General features: G+C 43.8%; 1 long non-coding RNA gene across 1 annotated transcript; it reads right to left on the bottom strand.

Moving 5' to 3' along the window:
• Positions 1–1375: 1375 nt before the first annotated feature.
• On the bottom strand, positions 1376–8373 carry LOC110498907. The gene is made up of 3 exons (XR_002469892.2): positions 7793–8373; positions 4996–5205; positions 1376–3158 (listed from the first exon to the last, which is right to left on the bottom strand). It is a non-coding gene; the product is annotated as an uncharacterized LOC110498907 (long non-coding RNA).
• Between the last annotated feature and the right edge of the window lie 14624 nt (positions 8374–22997).

Here is a 22997-nt window from a genome sequence, read left to right as displayed (position 1 = left end):
GGCCCCAGTGTGGAAGTGGTGTTTTTTCCTACCTTCCCCACCTGGGGGAGGTCCGTCAGGTAGTTCCACAGGGCGGGGTTCAGACCCAGGGGCTCAAGCTTAATGATGAGCTTGGAGGGTACTATGGTGTTGAATGCTGAGCTATATTCAATGAACAGCATTCTTACATAGGTATTCCTCTTGTCCAGATGGGATAGGGAAGTGCGATTGCGATTGCATCGTCTGTGTATTGGGGCGGTAAGCAAATTGAAGTGGATCCAGGGTGACAGGTAAGGTAGGTGTTATGTGTTATGTGTTATGATCCTTGACTTGTCTCTCAAAGCACTTCATGATGATAGAAGTGAGTGCTACGGGGCGATAGTCATTTAGTTCAGTTACCTTTCTTTCTTGGGTACAGGAACAATGGTGGCCATCTTGAAGCATATGAGGACAGCAGACTGGGATAGAGAGAGATTGAATATGTCCGTAAATTCCATTTTCATTCTATTTTTACGAAGACTGTCTAGTTGAAATAACACAGGGAAAGCCCATTTTAGAAGATTTATTCAGATTTGTATAGCCAGCTTTTTCATAGAACAACCAATGAAACTGTTTTGAAATACAACACTTTCCCTAATTCCACAGCTGTTAACTTTGTAAAATGCTGGTAGTAGGCTATAGCCTATACAGAAACATCAAGGCTTTCCTACATGTTACAGAGCTGTTAATTAGCATGTTTCCAATCACTGACTCACCTTTCCACAGCCATCTCTGTGTTCTCAGCAATGGCTACAGTGTGTACAGTCTGTGAGACCTGGGGACTGGACGTGTAGGCCTCTGCTACTTACTCAATATCTGCTCCGGCCTTTCATCTGTATTTCCAGCACCCAGAAGACCCTCCTTTGTATGAGAGCCTTATTCCACCTTATTCCTTGAGCCTAATCAGTGATCGTAACTAGTTCTCTTGTTGTGACGGTTTTCAATGTGTGGCGCAGTAGGAGAGAGAGGTGTATAGCTGGTTTAATGTTAACTGATGATATTTGGAGGTGAGGCCCGAGGCTGTGCTACAAGGCCTGATAAGGCATGCTTTACTGCAAACCCGTTACTGAAAAAAGTCATGAATTTCACATGTGAAGTGTTCCAAAAACCCATGTTTTAATGTGAATTAGCTACGTCTTATAGTGTTATAGAAAACAGCACCAAAAGTGAAAGTATCATGTATAGGGTGGGTTAGTCCTAAGGTGTGGCCTTTGTCATTTTATAGATAGTAGGCCTAATTGTAGGAAAGTCAGATATGATATCGGCCCAGACAGTTATTGGAGTGTTACATTACATTTTAACTGTTGACACGATGCACTCAATCATGTATGTACTAATAACAAGAAGAATCACAATGTACATTTTTTAATTCTTTATTGTACTTACTTTTATTAGCACTTAAACATTAAATAATGCTAAACTTGTAAACAAACACATTGCTCCTGTAACAACTACAGATCAATATAAGATAAAAACACTGCTTGTTTCACTCTAAATGAATTATAATCAAGTACTGTGCAATCAGAGATGGTATAACCACGAATAATCACGAATCACCATTTATAAGGTGACCTATTTCTACAATACTGCATTAATACTGAATCTGGTCTCAGGGAATTTTGTGTTATTCTGTACTTAAATCTGAGATGCATTTGGTATGGATACATAAGACAGATGGTTACTCAAGGCAAAAATGAAAAGTTGGGTGGTTGGTCAGGCGTATAATGCGAAGGTCTAGCAACCCAAAAGTTGAAAGTTTGAATCTCATCAAGGACAACATTAACATTTTAGCTAATTAGCAACTTTCCAACGACCTACTACATTTTAACTACTTTGAAACTACTTAGCATGTTAGCTAACCCTAACCCCTAGCCTAGCTAACGTTAGCGAGCGAGCTATTGTTAGCCACCTAGCAACCTACCTAGAATTCATAACATATCATACATTTTGATCATTCTCTGTATTGTACATTTAGCAAATTCATGACATATTGCACGTTTTGCACATTCGTAACATATAATACGAATTGTAATTCGTGACAAATCATATGAAATGGGTAATAGATATCCACTAATTAATACATTAAAAAAACATTATTTAACCTTTATTTATACCATACGAAATGTATCATAACATACTATATGGGGTGTTTCGGATTGACATACAGAATAATACGAAATGCTCTTAGACAAGGTCGCAACACCACTTTTTGCTTTGGCACAGACTGATTTTCCTAGTTAAATAAAGGTTAAGAACAAATTCTTATTTACAATGAATGCCTACTGGGGAACAGTGGGTTAACTGCCTTGACCAGGGGCAGAACAACAGATTTTTACATTGTCAGCTCGGGGATTCGATCCAGCAACCTTTCGGTTACTGGCCCCTTGCAACCACTAGGCTTAAATGTTTTGTGCTCATTGCAACAGCAGAGGGCACTCTCTATTGGTCTGTCCCGTTCCCGTGGAAAACAGAGCTAAATGAAAACAAGTTTGGAACTTCAGAACTTTTCCCAGTGGGGTCTTAAAGGAGAACAGAGAGGGGTTTGAAATTATGGACATGAAAAAATACCTTTCAATGAACAAGATACAAAACTAAAGGCATTTCTAATGTATCTTTTTATACAAAACACACAACATATAAAACCAGCTCTTTCAGGTTAAAATCACATGAGAAAAATTGTGTAGATCTGTTTTTGTCCACCTTGGAGTGGTTTGTGTTCTCAGACCGAGTCAGACAGAACAACAGCGCAGAAACAAGGCTCACAGTGCTCTGTTCCTAGTGCATCATTGTCCTGTTTACAACTACTGCTGAGTAGTCTTAATGACTTCTGCCATTGCTCATCAGCCTTTATACACACATGGATTCTTCATAGCAGTCTGTATGTCCCCTCCAAACTACATTGTTCAGGCAATGCCAATACTTTAGAGAGCATCCCTCCTTCCTTGGTTCCTCCCTTGAATTTGCTCTTTCCTCCCTTCCTTGAAGGGAGGGAAGGGTGCATTTTATAAGTATTGCAACTGGGCCACTGTCCCCTACTCCTCAGACAGCCTGTAAGGGTTGGACCCGGGAGCCCTGGTATTTAGGCTTTCCACAGCAACAGCAGTGAACGCAGGATAGAACAATCATAAACAGGAAAGTGGCTGGAAGGAGAGAGAGAGAAAGAGAGATTTAGCTTTCTAACATTATTTCAGTACCAATCAAAAGTTTGAACGCACCTACTCGTTCAAGGGTTTTTCCTTATTTTTACTATTTTCTACATTGTACATTGAATAGTGAAGACATCACAACTATTTAATAACACATATGGAATCATGTAGTAACCAAAAAAGTTTTAAACAAATCAAAATATATTTTAGATTCTTCAAAGTAGCCACAATTTGCCTTGATGACAGCTTTGCACACTTGGCATTCTCTCAACAAGCTTCATGAGGAAGGCTTTCCAACAGTGTTCCCACATATGCTGAGCACTTGTTGGCAGCTTCTCCTTCACTCTGGTTGAGGTCAGGTGATCTGATGCAGCATTCCATCACTCTCCTTCTTGTTAAATAACTCTTACACAGCCTGGAGGTGTGTTTTGGGTCATTTCCTGATAAAAAAAAACAAATGATAGTCCCACTAAGCGCAAACCAGATGGGATGGCATATCGCTGCAGAATGCTGTGGTAGCCATGCTGATTAAGTGTGCCTTGAATTCTAAATAAATCACTGATAGTGTCACCAGAAAAGCAACCCCACACCATCACACCACCTCCTTCATACTTCATGGTGGGAACCACACATGCAGAGATCATCCATTCACCTACTCTTTGTCTCACAAATACACTGTGGTTGGAACCAAAAATCTAAATTTGGTCTCATCAGACCAAAGGACAGATTTCCACTGGTCTAGATTCCATTACTCTTGTTTCTTGGCCCAAGCAAGTCTCTTCTTCTTATTGGTGTCCTTTAGTAGTGGTTTCTTTGCAGCAATTCAACAACGAAGGCCTGATTCACACAGTCTCCTCTGAACAGTTGATGTGTCTGTTAATTGAACTCTGTGAAGTATTTATTTGTGCTGCAATTTCTGAGGCTGGAAACTCTAATGAACTTACTCTAATGAACTTAACTCTGGGTCTTGCTTTCCTGTGGTGGTCCTTGTGAGAGTCAGTTTCATCACAGTGCTTGATAGGTTTTGCGACTGCACTTACAAAGTGAAAGAAAATTTCAAAGTTCTTGACATTTTCCGGATTGACTGGCCTTCATGTCTTAAAGTAATGATGGTCTGTCATTTCTCTTTGCTTATTTGAGCTGTTCTTGCACCAAATAGGGCTATCTTCTGTATACCAACCGTACACAACCACCCTTACACAACGCAACTGATAGGCTCAAATGCATTAAGAAGGAAAGTAATTCCACAAATGAAGTTTTAACAAGGCACTCCTGTTAACTGAAATGCATTCCATTTCATGAAGCTGGTTGAGAGAATGCCAAGAGTGTGCGAAGCTGTCATCAAGGCAAAGGGTGGCTCCTTTGAAGAATCTCAAATATAAAATATATTTTTATTTGTTTAACACTTCTTTGGTTACTACATGATTCCCATGTGTGTTATTTCATAGTTTCGATGTCTTCACTATTATTTTACAATGTAGAAAATAGTTTTAAAAAATGTTTTTTTTTAAAAACGGAACGAGTAGCTGTCCAAACTTTTGACTGGTACTGTATGTAAACAGAGACTAACTTGTTGCTCTGCCAATAACAGATTGAAATGTTGCATGATAAAATTCATTACTGATTACATTAGTGTAGTTGTGATCACTGTAATTCAACTCATGTGGTTTTACCCTGTTATCATTGAAACAGTCACTATGACATACTGTATGTAACATGTTACAATAACTAAGCACTAAGCGAGGCTGAAACAGTTGAGTTCTGGAACTGCCTTATGCTCCTTTCAGCTCTACGAGAGGTATCCAAGGGTTGGGGCTATGCCACGACTCACCGACGAAGAGGATGATTATGAAGAAGGCCCCCAGCTCCAGCGAGTTGGCCTGAGGGAGGTTCTGTAGTTTAGTCCACACCTTATTTAGGATGTCCAACACCTCCTCCCTCACCTCCATCTTGGATTCCCCTGGTCAAGTCACACACAGAGGGAGACTGGGGATGGATCCAAATAGCTTTGGGGTAATGCTTTGAACTTATGGCACAGCACCTAAGGGGAGGATTAGGGTACAAAGACATGGAGAGAATTAGAGGATGTTAGCATCACGAGAGATTGTTGGTGGTGCTCATGCACGCATGCATACACTTTAGGCACACACACACTTCCTATAAGAACTTTCCTGAATGATATCTTTCATTCCTCACATCTATAACTGTGAACTTTTTGAGTGTTTCTTTAGGTAAAAGACAGTATTATGCGTTTGCATGAAACTCGCCCTTGACAAAATAGCCCTTTAACCCCACCCTAACCCCTCTAGTCAACTATGCAATTTGTTCTGGAAGCTCTACAATTACTCTCCACCATCTATGTTTTATGTATATTTATATCATTCTCTATATTTTAAAGCCTGTATGCTCATGCATTACATCTCACCCCTCTAATCAGGCTGCTGATGCGTGTGTGTGTGTGTGTGTGTGTGTGTGTGTGTGTGTGTGTGTGTGTGTGTGTGTGTGTGTGTGTGCATATGCGTGTGTTTGGCTGTGTGTGTGTGATGTGTGTAAGAAGTCCTGGTGTAGCTGGAACTGTACATACTGTCATTTAATTATAACCCGTCCAGACTATTTCAGGATTGGCATTTCAGACTGGGCTCTGTCATCAGCTACAGCAGCTGTGTGTGGGCTATCCAACGCATGTTGATACTAGACTCAAATGTGTGTGTGTGTGTGTGTACAGTACATGCTTCCTTTGCACTTATCTAGTTCTCTAATCACTTATCTTTGTGAGAAGCTGCTCGGCACTGAGGCCAACTACCCAGTTACACCACTGTGTCAAATATCTGATGCAGCAACACAACACTCTGCCTGTGTACTGTTTCCTCTACTGTTACAGTAACTTACAGACTAACTGTCTGGGCAGTCTGCTCATTGGTCTTGTGATCTCCCTTATTGTTTCTTAAACGGTACCATCCCTGTACGAAGATGTTTATATGGAATTATTCACTATACTCTGATGTTACAAGTAGGTTGTGTTCCCGTTTCCATCACTAAGCTTTCCATCATTTTTTCCCATCAGACGCCTCACAAGTCCTCAACTGGCAACTTCATTAAATGGTACCTGCAAAACACCAGTCTCAATGTCAACAGTGAAGAGGCGACTCCGGGATGCTGGCCTTCTAGGCAGAGTTGCAAAGAAAAATACATTTCTCAGACTGGCCAATAGAAAGAAAGAACAATATGGGCAAAAGAACACAGACACTGGACAGAGGAACTCTGTTGACGTTGAGACTGGTGTTTTGCGGGTACTATTTAATGAAGCTGCCAGTTGAGGACTTGTGAGGCATCTGTTTCTCAAACTAGACACTAATGTACTTGTCCTCTTGCTCAGTTGTGCACCGGGGCCTCCCACTCCTCTTTCTATTCTGATTAGAGCTGGTTTACGCTGTTCGGTGAAGGGAGTAGTACACAGCGTTGTACGAGATTTTCAGTTTCTTGGCAATTTCTCGCATGGAATAGCCTTCATTTCTCAGAACAAGAATAGACTGACGAGTTTCAGAAGAAAGGTCTTTGTTTCTGGACATTTTGAGGCTGTAATTGAACCCACAAATGCTGATGCTCCAGATACTCAACTAATCTAAAGAAGGCCAGTTTTATTGCTTCTTTAATCAACACAACTGTTTTCGACTGTGTTAACATAATTGCAAAAGGGTTTTATAATGATCAATTAGCCTTTTAAAATTATCAACTTGGAGTGATGGTTGCTGATAATGGGCCTCTGTACGCCTATGTAGATATTCCATTAAAAAATCTGCCGTTTCCAGCTACAATAGTCATTTACAACATTAACAATGTCTACACTGCATTTCTGATCAATTTTATGTTATTTTAATGGACAGAAAATGTGCTTTTCTTTAAAAAACAAGGACGTTTCTAAGTGACCCCAAACTTTTGAATGCTCGTGTACATAATGTATTCTATTCTACTGTATTTTAGTCAACGCCACTCCAACATTGCTAGTCCTAATATTTCTATATTTCTTAATTCCATTCTTTTACTTTTAGATTGTGTGTATTGTTTGTGAATTGTTAAGATATTACTGCACTGTTGGAGCTAGGAACACAAGCATTTTGCAACACCCTCAATAACATCTGCTAAATATGTGTATGTGACCAATAACATTGGATTTGCCAGGGTAACTCTGAGGAATGACCTGACCTCTGCTGTCCCCCTCTTCTCTCTCTCTATGTCTGTCTATCTCACTCTATCCTACCCCCCATCTCATTATTTTCTCTATTCTCTCCCCCCACCCTGTCTCTCTCCCCTTTCTCCCATTCAATCTGTCCTGGGCCCCTCTCCTGGTTCATGTTACTTTACGTGAATGTCTGAAGAGACCCCAAAGGTTTCACTGAAAGCCAACTTTATTCCCGGAATATCTGCAATGCTGAAAAGTTCTGAAAGTCATATTCAAACATATACTGTTTTCATGTAACAAGCAATTGTTAACCACTACAGTTTGTATTTTATCTTAGCAATTGAACATGTTAATGTCCGACAGACATGAAAAAAAAAACAAGTGTAAACAATATACAAAGAAATAAAACATCACTGACAGGGCAACTTCACTGTATCAAAAATATTACCTTTGGGAGTGAATGAGTTTGGCAATGTATCAGTCTCTCCAACTTCAGTACAGAGTTTATCCACTTCTCTCAAAGTTTTTCAAATGTCCATTAAACACTCTCTCTTTCACCATCCCCCTCTTCTTATTCCTATACCTTGTGTGGTCTCCTCTACGCCGTTTCACCTCATCTAATTAGCTTATTCCAGTTTTCCAGACTGAAAGATTTTACCTTTGTCCTTTTAAAGGTTCTGTATCTTTAGTTCTCTGGGTTGTCAGTTGTCTGTATGGCAGTTTCCAGCAGTTTCTCTCTTTTAAAAGTCTGTGTTCACTTACTGCTTCTTTGTGCTGCTCTCGTCTTCCGAGAGAGTCTGTGTACCTCCTCTACTATGCTCTCTCTCCTTAGTCTTTTGCACTGGCAGTAAGTCTCTCCCCTCCCCTCTGCCTCCACTCCCCCTCCGTCGCTCTCTTCTGGCGCCGTCTTTCCACACTCATTCACTCTCACTGTTTTTCTTGTTGTTTTGTTTTCCTCACACACCCCCTCTCACTCTACACCTCTCTGTCCCTCTCTATCTCTGGAGGCCAGCTGCTCTTGTTGCCCTGACTCCTTTTTTTTGTGTTTGGTCACTGTGGAGACCAAGCTCCTTTTACCGCATAAGAACAAGGGATGAGGGATGTGTGTGTGTGTGTGTGTGTGTGTGTGTGTGTGTGCGTGTGTTTGCGTGTGTGTGAGCATTTGTGTGCGTGTGTGCATGTTCCGTCCATCTGGTCGTCTGCCAGCTGACACACGCATTCCTCAAGTGCGGGTGTGTGTGTGTGTGTGTGTGTGTGTATTAGTTATTGATTTGATTAGTCCCCTTGCACTTCTCAATATCAGCATGATACTTTAGTGAGTACTGCAGTCTGCGACCATGGATCTAACAGCACCCCAGTCAGCTCCAAGAAGCACAGTGAAGGTGGAACTGTTTTCCCGAAAAAATGTGTTATTTTACCACAATAAAAGCTCCCCTGTGTTCCTCCTTTATTTACTGTTCCATCTGATATATTGGAGGTGTGGTCTCCTTCACTACGGAAGGGTTCCAGTAAGAATGGAACAGAGAACAATGTGGCTTCTCCTCTGGTCTGTTTGTGTTTGTTCTCTGTAATAGAACCCTGAGCTACAGGGAGTGAGGGGTGTGTGTTGGCCAGTCAGAGGCAGACCTTTTCAAAGAAAGTATCCAAATGTTTATTTGGATCCCCTTTTTACTTTCTATTGTTGTTAAATGTGGGAAAATGTGAAAGAATGTTAAGCGGGAAAGAATTGTTGTTTTTTTAGAATGTCTCCACTGTTCTTAAATGCCTGTTTGTTCCATGCATTTCCCTTTAAACACAGGATTACATGACCATGGTACTAATTGACGTAGTACATCTTGGCACTTTCTCTGGCAAAGCCACAGAATGAATAATGCTCTCTCCTCTTCTGCCATTCTCATCCTTTCATGGCGTCACGTCGTTATGTCATTGTCAAACCCACTGTCACCCGATAGAACAGGGAGAGGTGGTGTGAATGTGGCTATTCCAACCACTGGAACACTAACTGTATGTGAGCCTGTTTCTGCCATCCTTCATGGTAAATACTGTTTTCGGTTCTGTTTGCCTACTCACTGTACTGTTGCGTAACTAATTGGAAGGCGGACACCGCAGCTCAGTGGAAAGAATAGATGGAACACTTTTCTCACAGACCACCAGCTATAGAAGAAAGTGAAGGGAGAGAATGAGAGGTTTCAGGTAATGCTAAATACTGAAACCTCAATTCAAATTCAGAGATATTACAGACAGTTGTAAGAATCCACAGCGGAAAGAGTGGCGTTGAAAGGTTCAATCGAGATAACAATAAAGATACAGAATGCTCATTCAAATTCATGGAAATCACCGACAACAACCAATTAGTTGTAACAATGCAGAGCAACAATAGGCGGATCTGCATTGACCTCTGTGTGATCAGGTCAGTTTGGGGCAGGGTGAATGGAAGCCACAGCAGCAGTAGCAGCAGACTGTTGAGTTGAATCAGTATCATCCAGGCTTTTGTCTGGGCCAGACCGTGGCGGTTACACGATACCCTCTTAACTCTTTAACCCCTGACGCAGTCACACACACTGGGCCTCTGAGACGTACTGCCCAGGCAGGGTGCGCGTGAGAATGGAGGGGGTGCTGAGGGGGTTCTCTGTGTGTGTGCATGAGTGCAAGTACTAGTATGTGTGTGTGTGTGTGTGTGTGTGTGTGTGTGTGTGTCCAGGGTGGTAGAAGGAGGCCAGTGAGGTGGGGGCAGGGTTGTATAAAACCTGTCTTTGTGCAGGTGGTCCCGGCCCTCTCTAGCTCCTCTGAGTCTCCAGTCTGCTATGGACAATGCTGTCCACGTATGCAGAGCTTGAGTCCAGAGTCTGGTCTATACCAGAGCCTGAGTCCAGGGTCTGGTCTATACCAGAGCCTGAGTCCAGAGTCTGGTCTATACCAGAGCCTGAGTCGAGAGTCTGGTCTATACCAGAGCCTGAGTCGAGAGTCTGGTCTATACCAGAGCCTGAGTCGAGAGTCTGGTCTATACCAGAGCCTGAATCGAGAGTCTGGTCTATACCAGAGCCTGAGTCGAGAGTCTGGTCTATACCAGAGCCTGAGTCGAGAGTCTGGTCTATACCAGAGCCTGAGTCGAGAGTCTGGTCTATACCAGAGCCTGAGTCGAGAGTCTAGTCTATACCAGAGCCTGAGTCGAGAGTCTGGTCTATACCAGAGCCTGAGTCGAGAGTCTGGTCTCAGCCTCCAGTATTTATGCTGCAGTAGTAGTTTATGTGTCGGGGGGCTAGGGTCAGTTTGTTATATCTGGAGTACTTCTCCTGTCCTATTCGGTGTCCTGTGTGAATCTAGGTGTGCGTTCTCTAATTCTCTCCTTCTCTCTTTCTCTCTCTCGGAGGACCTGAGCCCTAGGACCATGCCCCAGGACTACCTGACATGATGACTCCTTGCTGTCCCCAGTCCACCTGGCTGTGCTGCTGCTCCAGTTTCAACAGTTCTGCCTTAATATTATTCAACCATGCAGGTCATTTATGAACATTTGAACATCTTGGCCATGTTCTGTTATAATCTCCACCCGGCACAGCCAGAAGAGGACTGGCCATCCCACATATGCTCTCTCTAATTCTCTCTTTCTTTCTCTCTCTCGGAGGACCTGAGCCCTAGGACCATGCCCCAGGAATACCTGACATGATGACTCCTTGCTGTCCCCAGTCCACCTGACTGTGCTGCTGCTCCAGTTTCAACTGTTCTGCCTTATTATTATTCGACCATGCTGGTCATTTATGAACATTTGAACATCTTGACCATGTTTTGTTATAATCTCCACCCGGCACAGCCAGAAGAGGACTGGCCACCCCACATAGCCTGGTTCCTCTCTAGGTTTCTTCCTAGGTTTTGGCCTTTCTAGGGAGTTTTTCCTAGCCACCGTGCTTCTACACCTGCATTGCTTGCTGTTTGGGGTTTTAGGCTGGGTTTCTGTACAGCACTTTGAGATATCAGCTGATGTACGAAGGGCTATATAAATACATTTGATTTGATTTGATATACCAGAGCCTGAGTCGAGAGTCTGGTCTACACCAGAATCTGAGTCGAGAGTCTGGTCTATACCAGAGCCTGAGTCGAGAGTCTGGTCTATACCAGAGCCTGAGTCGAGAGTCTGGTCTATACCAGAGCCTGAGTCGAGAGTCTGGTCTATACCAAAGCCTGAGTCGAGAGTCTGGTCTATACCAGAGCCTGAGTCGAGAGTCTGGTCTATACCAGAGCCTGAGTCGAGAGTCTGGTCTATACCAGAGCCTGAGTCGAGAGTCTGGTCTATACCAGAGCCTGAGTCGAGAGTCTGGTCTATACCAGAATCTGAGTCGAGAGTCTGGTCTATACCAGAGCCTGCTGAAGTGAATTTGGTTCCAACTGTAGCCATCATGGTGATTATTGGTAAAGAACCAAATGGGCTCAACGCTCAGGCTTCACCCAAAGTTGTGAGGATGATTTGGAACCAGACACACCCAGCCCACGTAGGCCAGAGACTCTTCATGAAACACGGAGCATAAGGAGGAGGATAATAGTATGATCAAATGTACATACTGTATACTGTTACATCTAATAGTAGGGTAGATTCCATTGCTGACTCTTTAGCACTTCTCTCTCCTTCCAAGTCTCCTTCCTTCCTTACTTGGGTATCCTTTCCTCTGCTGTATAGATAAATAGGCAGAGTGGGCAGGGTACATGGATACTTAGTAAAGTGTTGTCTCATGTTGTATTAATGACGCTGTGATGACAGTCAGGGTTCAGCCAGGATTGGTCGAAAGGCAGGTTATTGGTTGTATAATCTATTAATCATGTATGAATATGTAATACAGTCTGAATCATAATGTGAGGAAGTGTCACCTGTGATCTGTTTACTCATGGTGTCAGTGTGACAGTCTACCAGGCTGTTACTGTAGGAGTCATGTAGCCAGTACTGTGGGGTAGAATGGAGTGTCACATCCTGTATAGCCAAGGCGCACACACATACACACTTATCTCCTTCCTTGCTGTGGTACCCTTTGAGAGAGAGAGAGAGAGAGAGAGAGAGAGAGAGAGAGAGAGAGAGAGAGAGAGAGAGAGAGAGAGAGAGAGAGAGAGAGAGAGAGAGAGAGAGAGAGAGAGAGAGAGAGAGAGAGAGAGAGAGAGAGAGAGAGAGAGAGAGAGAGAGAGAGAGAGAGAGAGAGAGAGAGAGAGAGAGAGAGAGAGAGAGAGAGAGAGAGAGAGAGAGAGTTTGAGTTTTTATAAAACCTTTATTTTTTACTCAAGTGTTAACATAAATAATGACACACTGCCTTTTCAGAAATGAAACAACAAATGTTATTCCTAAACAAAAATAAATACATAACATATACATTCAACTTATTTCAGCAGCAAAAAATAATTTCCCCTCCTCTACAAAACAAAGCGCTCTTTCGTAGGCCCACTTCTCCTCAAATAATAGGAGATCTTTTACAGCTGAAAAGAACTCAAAATCTACTTTTATTCTTGCTTTCACTAAACCTTTAAAAACACATCTTACATCCTGCCCATATCCCGTTTCTATCTTATGTTTCCTACTCAGAAAAATTGACATCTTAGCTTGTCCCAAAATAAAATTTAACATTTGACATTTTCTTTTCTGTTGTTTACTATATTGAAACCCCAAAATAAAAACAGTGTTATTGAAAAACTCCCCTACTGCTTTAAACAAAGATTCCAGCATTTCCAATAGAGGTTTTATCCTCTCACACTCCATAAAACAGTGAAAAATGGTTTCTCTTATATTACAAAAAGGACATCCATCTCTAACATCTGAGTTAATAACAGATACAAAAGCATTAACTGCAATGATGCCATGTAAAACCCTCCATTGCATATCACCAGTACCCTTTTGTAACGGTGGTTTGTACAGTGCTCTCCATGCTGGCTTTACCTTGTCATCAATGCCCAATTTTACCCTCCATGGAGTATCTTTTCTATTTTTCAATTTATCTTTATTCAACACCTTGACACACCCCCTATACAATTCCTTCCCATTCACCTCATCCAAACCCACCTCCTCCAACCCTCTCAAATCCAGCAATAACGCCTTTCTTTCTGACTCTGGGATATTTGGTGTAATCCCTAGTTTTGGAAATGAGACGTCTTCATCTTGCACCTTCTTCTTGTGGCTACTAAGCATACCCCATTCTTCCGCTGACAGAGCCTTCCTACAGCTCCCCAGCATTTGTCCGACAATCCTTTCCGACCTCATCCCCAAATGTTCTGCCACCCGTCTTCCATCCATTAAGGCGGGCCCAGCCATGGCCATTAACTGTCTTAAGGTGATGATTTTCCCCTTCACCAGAATCTTGGAGAAATGTGGAACAGCTGCAGTTGTACAATCCAGTCTTGCCCCATACACCAGAGGTTCCTCCAACAGCCAATGCACTGACTCCGCTGAAGTTCTTCTGGACACCTTCATTACGCTCCACACTCTGAGAAGGCCTCTGTAAAACGGAGGTACTCCTTCCCTAGAAATCTGGCTACTATCAACCAGAAATAAAGCCTTCTTTAAACCTAATCCTCCAACCCGCTGTAATATAAGACCTGTCACCCCTCTCCACACCACATTTTCCGGTCCATAAAGCAACCTTTGAATAAACTGAAACCGAAAAGCAGCAGCCCTACTAGCAAGGTGTACAAGACCTTGTCCCCCCTCCTCTTTTGACAAATACAAAACACTTTGTGGAACCCAGTGATACTTATCCCAAAAGAAATCCACAATAATTGCCTGTATCTTAGCCAGAAGGCCAGATGGTGGTTCTAAAACTGACAACCGATGCCACAGTGCAGAGGCAATCACATTGTTAACTATAATAGTGCGCCCCCTATATGACATACGAGATAGTAACCAACGCCATCTCCTCATCCTCCCTTCCACCATTTCAACCACCCCACTCCAATTTTTTTCCATAGTCCCCTCATCTCCTAGGTACACTCCAAGATACTTAAAACCTCCCTTACACCATTCTAGCCCCCCTGGCAAAACCATGATCCCTCCAGACCATTCTCCAATCTGTAAAGCACAACTCTTTTCCCAATTTACCTTTGCAGAGGATATTCCCCTAAAACGATCAACCATTAGACTCAAACTATCCACCTCCGCTTGATTTTTCACTAGCACAACTACATCATCAGCATAGGCTGAAAGACGAATAGGAGGAATATCCTCTGAAAGGCACACCCCTGCAATGCGACTTCTAATGCTATTTAGTAGTGGCTCTATAGCAATAGCATATAACATCCCAGACATAGAACATCCCTGCCTAATACCTCTACACACTTTAAAAGGAGCACTCAAACCACCGTTAACTTTCAATACACTTTCAATGTCACCATATATCACCTTTATCATGGCAATAAAACCAGAGCTGAACCCAAACGCCTCAAACGTGTGCCATAAATATTGATGTTCAACTCGGTCAAATGCCTTTTCCTGATCAATTGAAATTAGACCAGCATCCAACCCAATAGCCTTAGAGACGTCCAAAAAATCACGAATCAGAGAAATGTTATCCCCTATCTGCCTGCCAGGAACACAGTAGGACTGATCCGTATGTATGATTTGCCCCATCACCTCCTTCAGCCTGTTGGACAAAGCCTTTGACAATATTTTATAATCAGTACACAATAAAGCCACCGGCCTCCAGTTCTTCACCTCCCTCAGGTCACCCTTTTTAGGCAGTAGGGTGAGGACAGCCCTTCTGCAGCTTATTGGTAGTAACCCTCCGGTTAAACTATCATTAGCTACTTCTAACCAATCCTCTCCCAACATAGCCCAAAAAGACTTAAAAAAGTCAACGGGAAGCCCATCAATGCCTGGTGCCCTTCCATTTTCCATGCCATTTAATGCAGTGTATAAATCCTGCAAAGACAATGGTTGCTCAAGCTCAACCTGAGCTTCTGCAGGCACCTTTGGGAGCCCATCAAAGAACTGCTGTGTCACTGTTTTGTCCTCTTTGTACTCACACTTGTAGAGCTCAGCATAGAACTCTACTGCCCTCTTTCTAATTTCACTAGGGCTAGTGAGCTCTTGTCCAACAGCTGATTTGAGACAATGAATAATTTTTCTTTGTCCATTCTTTTTCTCTAAACCAAAGAAAAATTTGGATGAGGCATCCATTTCAGATATGCCCTGAAATTTACTTCTCACCAATGCCCCCTGTGCTCTGATACCCAGCAGATCTGCCAATGCAGCTTTTCTCCTCTTGAGGGCCTGAGTATGGCCTCGATCTCCTGTGGTCTCAACCAACGTCATGAGTTCCACTATTTCAATCTCTAGGGCTTTCATTGATCTGGTGATATCCTTGGTGACATTCTCCGTGTATTGATTACAAAATTGTTGAATCTGGATTTTCCCTATATCCCACCATTGTTGAAGGGATACAAAACTGGCCTTTTGAGACCTCCACCTCTCCCAAAAAAAACTGAAACAATTCCTGAAGTGAGCATCACTCAATAAAGTTATATTAAAATGCCAGTATGCGCTTTTAGGTTTTACATCGTTAATGAACACCACCTCTGTTATTAAACAATGATCAGAAAATCCCACTGGAGTTATCACACTTGATTTACAGACCTGAGATTGATGCTCAAAAACATAAAACCTATCTAACCTGGCCATAGAGATGATGTTCTCTCTCACATGCGCCCAGGTGTACTGCCTTGTTCTTCCATGTTGACTCCGCCAAATATCACACAGTTCATTTGTTACAATAAGGCGTTTTAAAAATGTCCTTGAGGCTATATGAGGTTCTTGGTGATTTCTATCTAAATCACTAACTGTGCAGTTAAAATCCCCAGCAATAAACAAATAATCTTCTTTGTTACATTTCTCAATGGTATTTGATAATGTCTCTAAAAAACATACCCTCTCAACTGTCACCACTGGGGCATATACATTTATCAGACACATATTGATGTTTTCATACCTTGCTCTAACTTTTAATAACCTCCCCTCAACTACCTCTTCAACCTCATATGACAAAGGCAAAAACCCTTTTGAGAACAAGATAACCACACCCCCACTTTTTGAGTTTTTATGACTACACACCACTGTCCCCCCCCACTCCTGTTGCCACATAACTTCATTTTCCAAATTACTATGCGTTTCTTGTAGAAAAATTATGTCACTTCCCTTTCCCCTCATTAACTCATACACCATGGCTCTTTTTTTAATATCTCTTGCCCCATTTACGTTTAAAGAAGAGATCTTAAAACTGCTCATGGATAAGAAAAAAATACAGAGGAAGATACAGCCACCACGTCTCTTTACAGAGTTAAAACTGCAACTGAACTCTTTCATTTTCTTTAGAATTTGCATCACTTATTACTCTCGTGACCACTTTCTTGAGTCTAGCAATTTCAGGGCTTTTCAAACCTCCCCCTGTAATTTTTGACATCAGAAACTTTGCTGATTCAATAAACAATTCACGTTCAGGGAAAAAATCAGTTACATTGTAATCCTGCATATATTTCTTCCCTTTTGTCAACTTCAGAAATTGACGTATCTTCTCGATCCCATACCTCCCTTCCACCCCATCTATCTCACTATATTGTTGTGACGCGTCAGATGACTCACTCTCGCTATCCTCCCCAGAAGAAAACCCCATCTCTACAACCTGTTCATCTTCACCTGATTTATCCATCTCTACCTTTCTCTTAGAATTAGACCCTTCACCACCCCTTAAATTCTTCCTTTTACTCCTCGGTATTTTGAAAACATCCGCTTCCTTTTCCGTTATTTCAATCTCCTCTTGACCTCCAATTTCATTTTCCAGCACCACCTCAGCGACGGCAGTCGCAATCTCACCTACTGTTTCCCCTCCCTCTTTGTTCTGATCTACCACAATTGCCCCCGTATCCACAATGCCTTCCTCTCCTACTTTTCCAACCACATCTGCCCACCTTCTCTCTTCCCCTACACCTGTAGTATTTTCATCCCTTCGCTGTGGTACGTTAGTTGCACCCGCACTAAAGCTACTACCAGGCTCAGCGCGTTCATTCTCGGGACAATTACGCACCAAATGCCCCTCTCTTCCACATCCAAAACATTTCATTGATTCAGTAGATGCATAGAAGACATAATCAAATCCATCAATCTTAAAACTAAACGCTAAATTCAGTTCATCTCCTTCCTTCTTTAAAATCATATGCACTTGTCTCCTATGAGACACGACATGTTTCAACAACGGAGATTTGCATCCAAAAAGAACCTTCTTTATTGTAGATACGATTTGACCATGGCGAGATAACTCTCGCTCTAACACTTCATCTCTAACAAATTGTTTGAATGCTAAATGACGAGACAGAGGCATTGATGCGAGTAACCAGTCTTGTTCAGTACATCACAACACATCCGGGTATCTCAAGCACCCCGGTAAAACACAAGAGTTGCAGTAATGAACATTTACCAACAGATGGCATCACTGTGCCATCTTACACCCATAACATCTTCCCTTTAATAAAATAGGACAGGAGGTGTCAATTCACTAACAAAACAAACCTAGTAACAATTTCCAACATGAACAGTTTAGTATTTTTTTTTTTTTTTTTTTTTTTTTTTTCAGAACAACAACACATTTTGATATTCTCTTCACTTTTATCTCTGTCAACAATCCCTGATGGGAAACCTACAGATTAAGTCTTTTTGGTGGCTGGGACAGACGCCCGCATCGTGAAAAGACAGGGGGCTTGTCTGCGAGGACTGCGGGTTCCCGCACAGGCGTGTCACCTGAATGTCTAAGGGGAGAATTGATGGGTGAGGGAGCGGCCAACCTGTGATCCCCTGGCTCTTCGCCCAGTGCCTCAGGCCCCATGTGGCTTGCTGGGGTTCTGTCTTTTGTCATGCGACCCCTTTGACCATCAGGGTTCTGAGTAGGTGCTGGCTCAGCAATCCGAAGGTCAACCCTGTTACGACGGTACAGTGATCCATTCACTTCGACCAAGTAGGAGCGTGGTGCCACTTTCTGTACACAGGATCCGAGTCTCCAGAGGCCTGCCCGGTCCCCTGGTAGTGGCTTCATTCGCACCGTTTCACCCACCCTGAGCTCAGGTAAGTCTTTTGCTGATTTGTCGTAGATTAACTTGGAGACCTGTCTTCTGTGACGTAGCTTCACCAGCACGTCTGTCACCACACATGGCTCCAGGAGAGTGCTGGCTACTGGCAGAGCTGCTTTTAAGCGCCGTGCCATGAGGCGCTGTGCCGGGCTGCTGTCCATGCCTTCTGTCGGGGTATTGCGCCACTGCAGGATTGCTTTCCAGGCATCTTTGCCCTCTTGCAGAGCCTTTTTGCAGAGGTTCTTTGCGATTTTTACTGCGGACTCTGCCTTCCCATTAGCTTTTGGGTGTCGTGGTGATGAAGTGACGTGCTCGAATTCCCATCCTGCAGCAAATTTTCGGAACTCAACTCCTGAGAATTGAGGTCCATTGTCTGAAATTACCCTATCTGGCTGTCCATAGCGGGCAAACTGAGCCTTGCAGCGTTTGATCGTTGTCTCTGCTGAGAGGTCGGGGAGGAGGTCGATCTCCCAAAAGTCTGAGTAATGATCGACTACCAGCAGAAAGTCTTTGCCACTGTGCTGGAAGAGATCTAGACTTACTATCTGCCAGGGGCGCATCGGTAGCTCGTGGGACATCATCGTCTCTCTCTGTTGCTCAATGGCATATTCATTGCAGATTGTGCATTTACTGACATAGTCTTTAATTTCACTCTGCATTCCTGGCCAATACAGTGTGTCATGTGCTTGTCTGTAACAGGCCTCACCTCCTATGTGACTTGAGTGCACGCGTGCCAACATCTCAGGGCGTAGAGACCGGGGAATAACGACTCTCTGACTCTTGAATATCACTCCGTTTTGAACACTGAGCTCCTCTTTGATTGGCCAATATTCTCTGACGGCTAAAGCAGTTTCTTCCCTGCAGTCGGGCCAGCCCATCAGAATCACAGACCTCAATGCCTGGAGTTGCCCGTCCCTGTCTGTGTGCTGTCTGATTTGTATAAAGCGCTGGTCCGTAACATTAAGGTAGTCAGCCTGGTTGATGTGTTCAACATCCACTTGCTCTGTTTGCAAGCTGCACACTGCGTGTTGTTCATGCATGGAGCGTGTGTGAGTGCCTGATGCAGTAGCCCTGCTGAGCGTGTCACTCACATACATCTCTGGCCCTGGCTTATACACCACCTTGAGGTTGTAGTTTTGTAGGGCCAGTAGCATGCTCTGCAGTCGTTTTGGGGCATTCAGGAGAGGCTTGCTGAATATAGCAATAAGGGGCTTGTGATCGGTCTCTGCGGTAATATTGTCGCGCCCGTACAGGTAGTGGTGGAAGCGTTGGCATGCAAACACAATGCTGAGGCACTCCTTCTCTATCTGGGCATAGTTCTGCTCTGTTGGGGTGAGTGCCCTAGAGGCGAATGCCACAGGCTGGCCCTCCTGCATGAGGCAACAGCCAAGTCCATACTGGCTTGAGTCACTCTGAATCGTGACAGGTTTTGACACATTGTAGTATCGCAGTACAGGTGTCTGGGTGACCAGTTGTTTTATTTCCCTCACCGCTGCGTCATGTTTTGGGAGCCAATGCCAGATGGTGTCCTTGTCCATGAGCCTCCTCAGTGGCTCACACACTTCAGAGAGCCGCGGTAGGAATTTGGCCAGGTAGGTGACGAATCCGACGAAGCGCTGCACTCCCTTCACGTCAGATGGGTGGGGCATTTCCAAGACAGCCTTCACTTTTTCAGGATCCGCCTTCAATCCGGTGGAGGACAAGATGTGCCCATGAAAGCGGACCTCTGGCACTTTAAACTGAAGCTTTTTTATGCTTAGCCTTAGCTTGACCTGTCTGCATCTGACCATCAGGGCCAGCAGCTTGGCGTCATGGTCACATTCTGCCTCCTCATCACTGTCCCCACAGCCCACTACGAGAATGTCATCTGCTATGGGTTCCACGCCACTAAGTCCCATCAACAGCTCATGCTGTTTCCGCTGATACACCTCTGGAGCCACGGAGACACCAAACGGAAGCTTCAACCACCTCTTCCTGCCCCAGGGTGTCCAAAAGGTGGTCATGTAGCTGCTGGGCTCGTCGAGCTTGCACTGCAGAAAGGCATCTCTGGCATCCACGAGCGTGAAGACTCTGGCCTTTGGGAGCTTGTAAAGAACATCCTCCAACGTGGGCATAATGTAATGTGAACGTCGCAGAGCCCGGTTGAGGTGTTTAGGATCAATGCATATCCGTAGCTTGTCTGGTTTCTTGACGATAACCATATTACTTATCCAGTCCGTAGGCTCGGTGACGGATATGATGTGGCCATCTGCTTCGTATTTGTCAAGCTGAGCCTTCGTAGCTGCTTTCATGGCCACTGGTACATTGCGGGGTGCACACTGGACAGGCTGGATTTCTGCGTCCAACTCAAAGTGGACTTCCCCAGGAACTGACTCGACCGGTGCGTTGAAGACATCATGGTACTTGCTTAGGAGTGTCTCCTTGCTCAGGGGCCCAGCCTGGACTTTGTCTATAATGTTAAGATCAGCTGGGATGGTGAAGTTAATAAGTCCAAGGCGCTCGCATGTAGAACCTGACAGTAATGGCTGTTGACTAGCCTCAACTATTTCAAACTCAAGGGTGTATTTCTGGCCACGTAAAACACACTCTGTCACAAACAGGCCTAAAGAGGTCATGAACTGGCCTGAATACAGTTTCAGCTTGGTGCTACTCTGTGTGAGTTTGTCTCTGGGCGCAAGCCTCCTTTTGTCTTTAAGGCTCATAACGTTGCATGTGGCCCCTGAATCTAGCTGGCATTGCTGTGGTTTCTTATTAAGTAGCAGAGTGACAAACCACTTTTGTCCTTTTGCCCTCACTGCCCCTATGCACTCGCTAGCATATACATCCTCTGTGCTGTCGTTCCCTTCATCTGTGTTTGTTTCCATGGAGTGCACTTTACCCTCCTTTCTCTTGCTTTTCATGCAGACCCTTGCGAAGTGATTAGCTGTACCACAGGATTTGCATATTTTTCCATAGGCTGGGCAGTGTTCTTTTCCTCGTCCATGAGAAATGCCACAATATCGGCATGTATTGGGGTTGTCTACTGCAGAGTTGGCTGTAGTATTAGCATTAGCTGTGGCAAAGGGGAATTTCTTTACTGGCTGCCTGAATGTAGCATTTACATTGTCCGTATGTTGCCTTTCTAGCTCCATGGACCTCATCCGTGTATCAGTAAGCTCTGCTGCACGGCATGTCTCCACTGCCAAGGCCAGCGTCAGGTCACGTTCTCTCAGTAAACGTCTGCGGGTGCCCTCATCCGTTATGCCAAGCACAATCGTATCTCTGATCAGTTCATCTCTTAAAGCACCATAGTCACATGTAGCTGCCTTTTCCCTTAACCTAGTGACAAAGCTGTCAATGGACTCCCCGTCCTCCTGTTTGCAACGACCGAAAACATAACGCTCGTAGATGACGTTCTTTGCTGGCGTAAAGTAATGTTCAAGAGCATCAAGAATAGCTATAGCGTTACCTTGCTGTGCTGCTGTTAGGTTCAGGTTGTGTTTGTATACGTGTCGGCATTCAGTTCCCATTATAGTCCTCAAAGTGGCAGCCACTACCTCATCTTCCTTTTCCAGAAGTCCCGTTGCTAGCGCATAGTCCTCCCATTCACCTCTAAACGTATCCCAGTTCGTGCTCCAATCCCCGCTGAGCTTCATAACGGCGGGAGGGGGAATGTTCGCTGCCATGTCTAACCGGTGCTAACAACACTGAAGCTAACTAGCAAACTCACTCTAGCTTAAGGCCAATTCCGGGCGAAATTTTACACAAATAAGCATTTGTTTGTAAACCAGAGCAGGTGACTCTAATTTGCGGAAAGCATGGTTAGTTATCCGACTCTGACACCATGTTTGAATGCTAAATGACGAGACAGAGGCATTGATGCGAGTAACCAGTCTTGTTCAGTACATCACAACACATCCGGGTATCTCAAGCACCCCGGTAAAACACAAGAGTTGCAGTAATGAACATTTACCAACAGATGGCATCACTGTGCCATCTTACACCCATAACACAAATGGTGGCACGTTAGAAAGCATAACTTTCTTCGCAGGATTCATAAGCGGAAATACCGGCGTCTGTGTCTCCCGCAACACAACACCCCTCTCAACTATCTTATTCACCTTTTCAATTGAATCTAAGAATATCACTACAGCGCTATTCATCCTTGAGGCTGATTTGATGCTATCATACCCAATGATAGCACCCACAGCCAAGCTACATTCTTCCACTGAACACCCAGCCGCAGCAGGAATTTTTACTCCATGCCTCCGACTAAGTTTTTCAAACTCTACATTTCCGCGAGTGGCCATTGCAACCAGCCCCACCCGCTGGTTGTGCCCTCGCGAAAAAACAACCTCAAAGATCCCACCACCCCTATACGTGCTTAGTGATAGTTAAACAATATATCCGTAAAACAACTAAACTAATCAATATATATATATATATATATGTGTACATACCAAAACCCAATAGAGTGAAAAGAAATTCCATTCGCTCTCACAAACACTCTGCTTGACGACTCACTCCCAGCATGCACTCCGACGAGAGAGAGAGAGAGAGAGAGAGAGAGAGAGAGAGAGAGTAAAAGGACGCTTGAA

The sequence above is a fragment of the Oncorhynchus mykiss genome, chromosome 20 (assembly GCF_013265735.2).
Source record: "Oncorhynchus mykiss isolate Arlee chromosome 20, USDA_OmykA_1.1, whole genome shotgun sequence".
Lineage (NCBI taxonomy): Eukaryota > Metazoa > Chordata > Actinopteri > Salmoniformes > Salmonidae > Oncorhynchus > Oncorhynchus mykiss.
The sequence above is the reverse complement of the archived record's forward strand: the minus strand, read 5'-3'. Positions and strand labels throughout refer to the sequence as shown.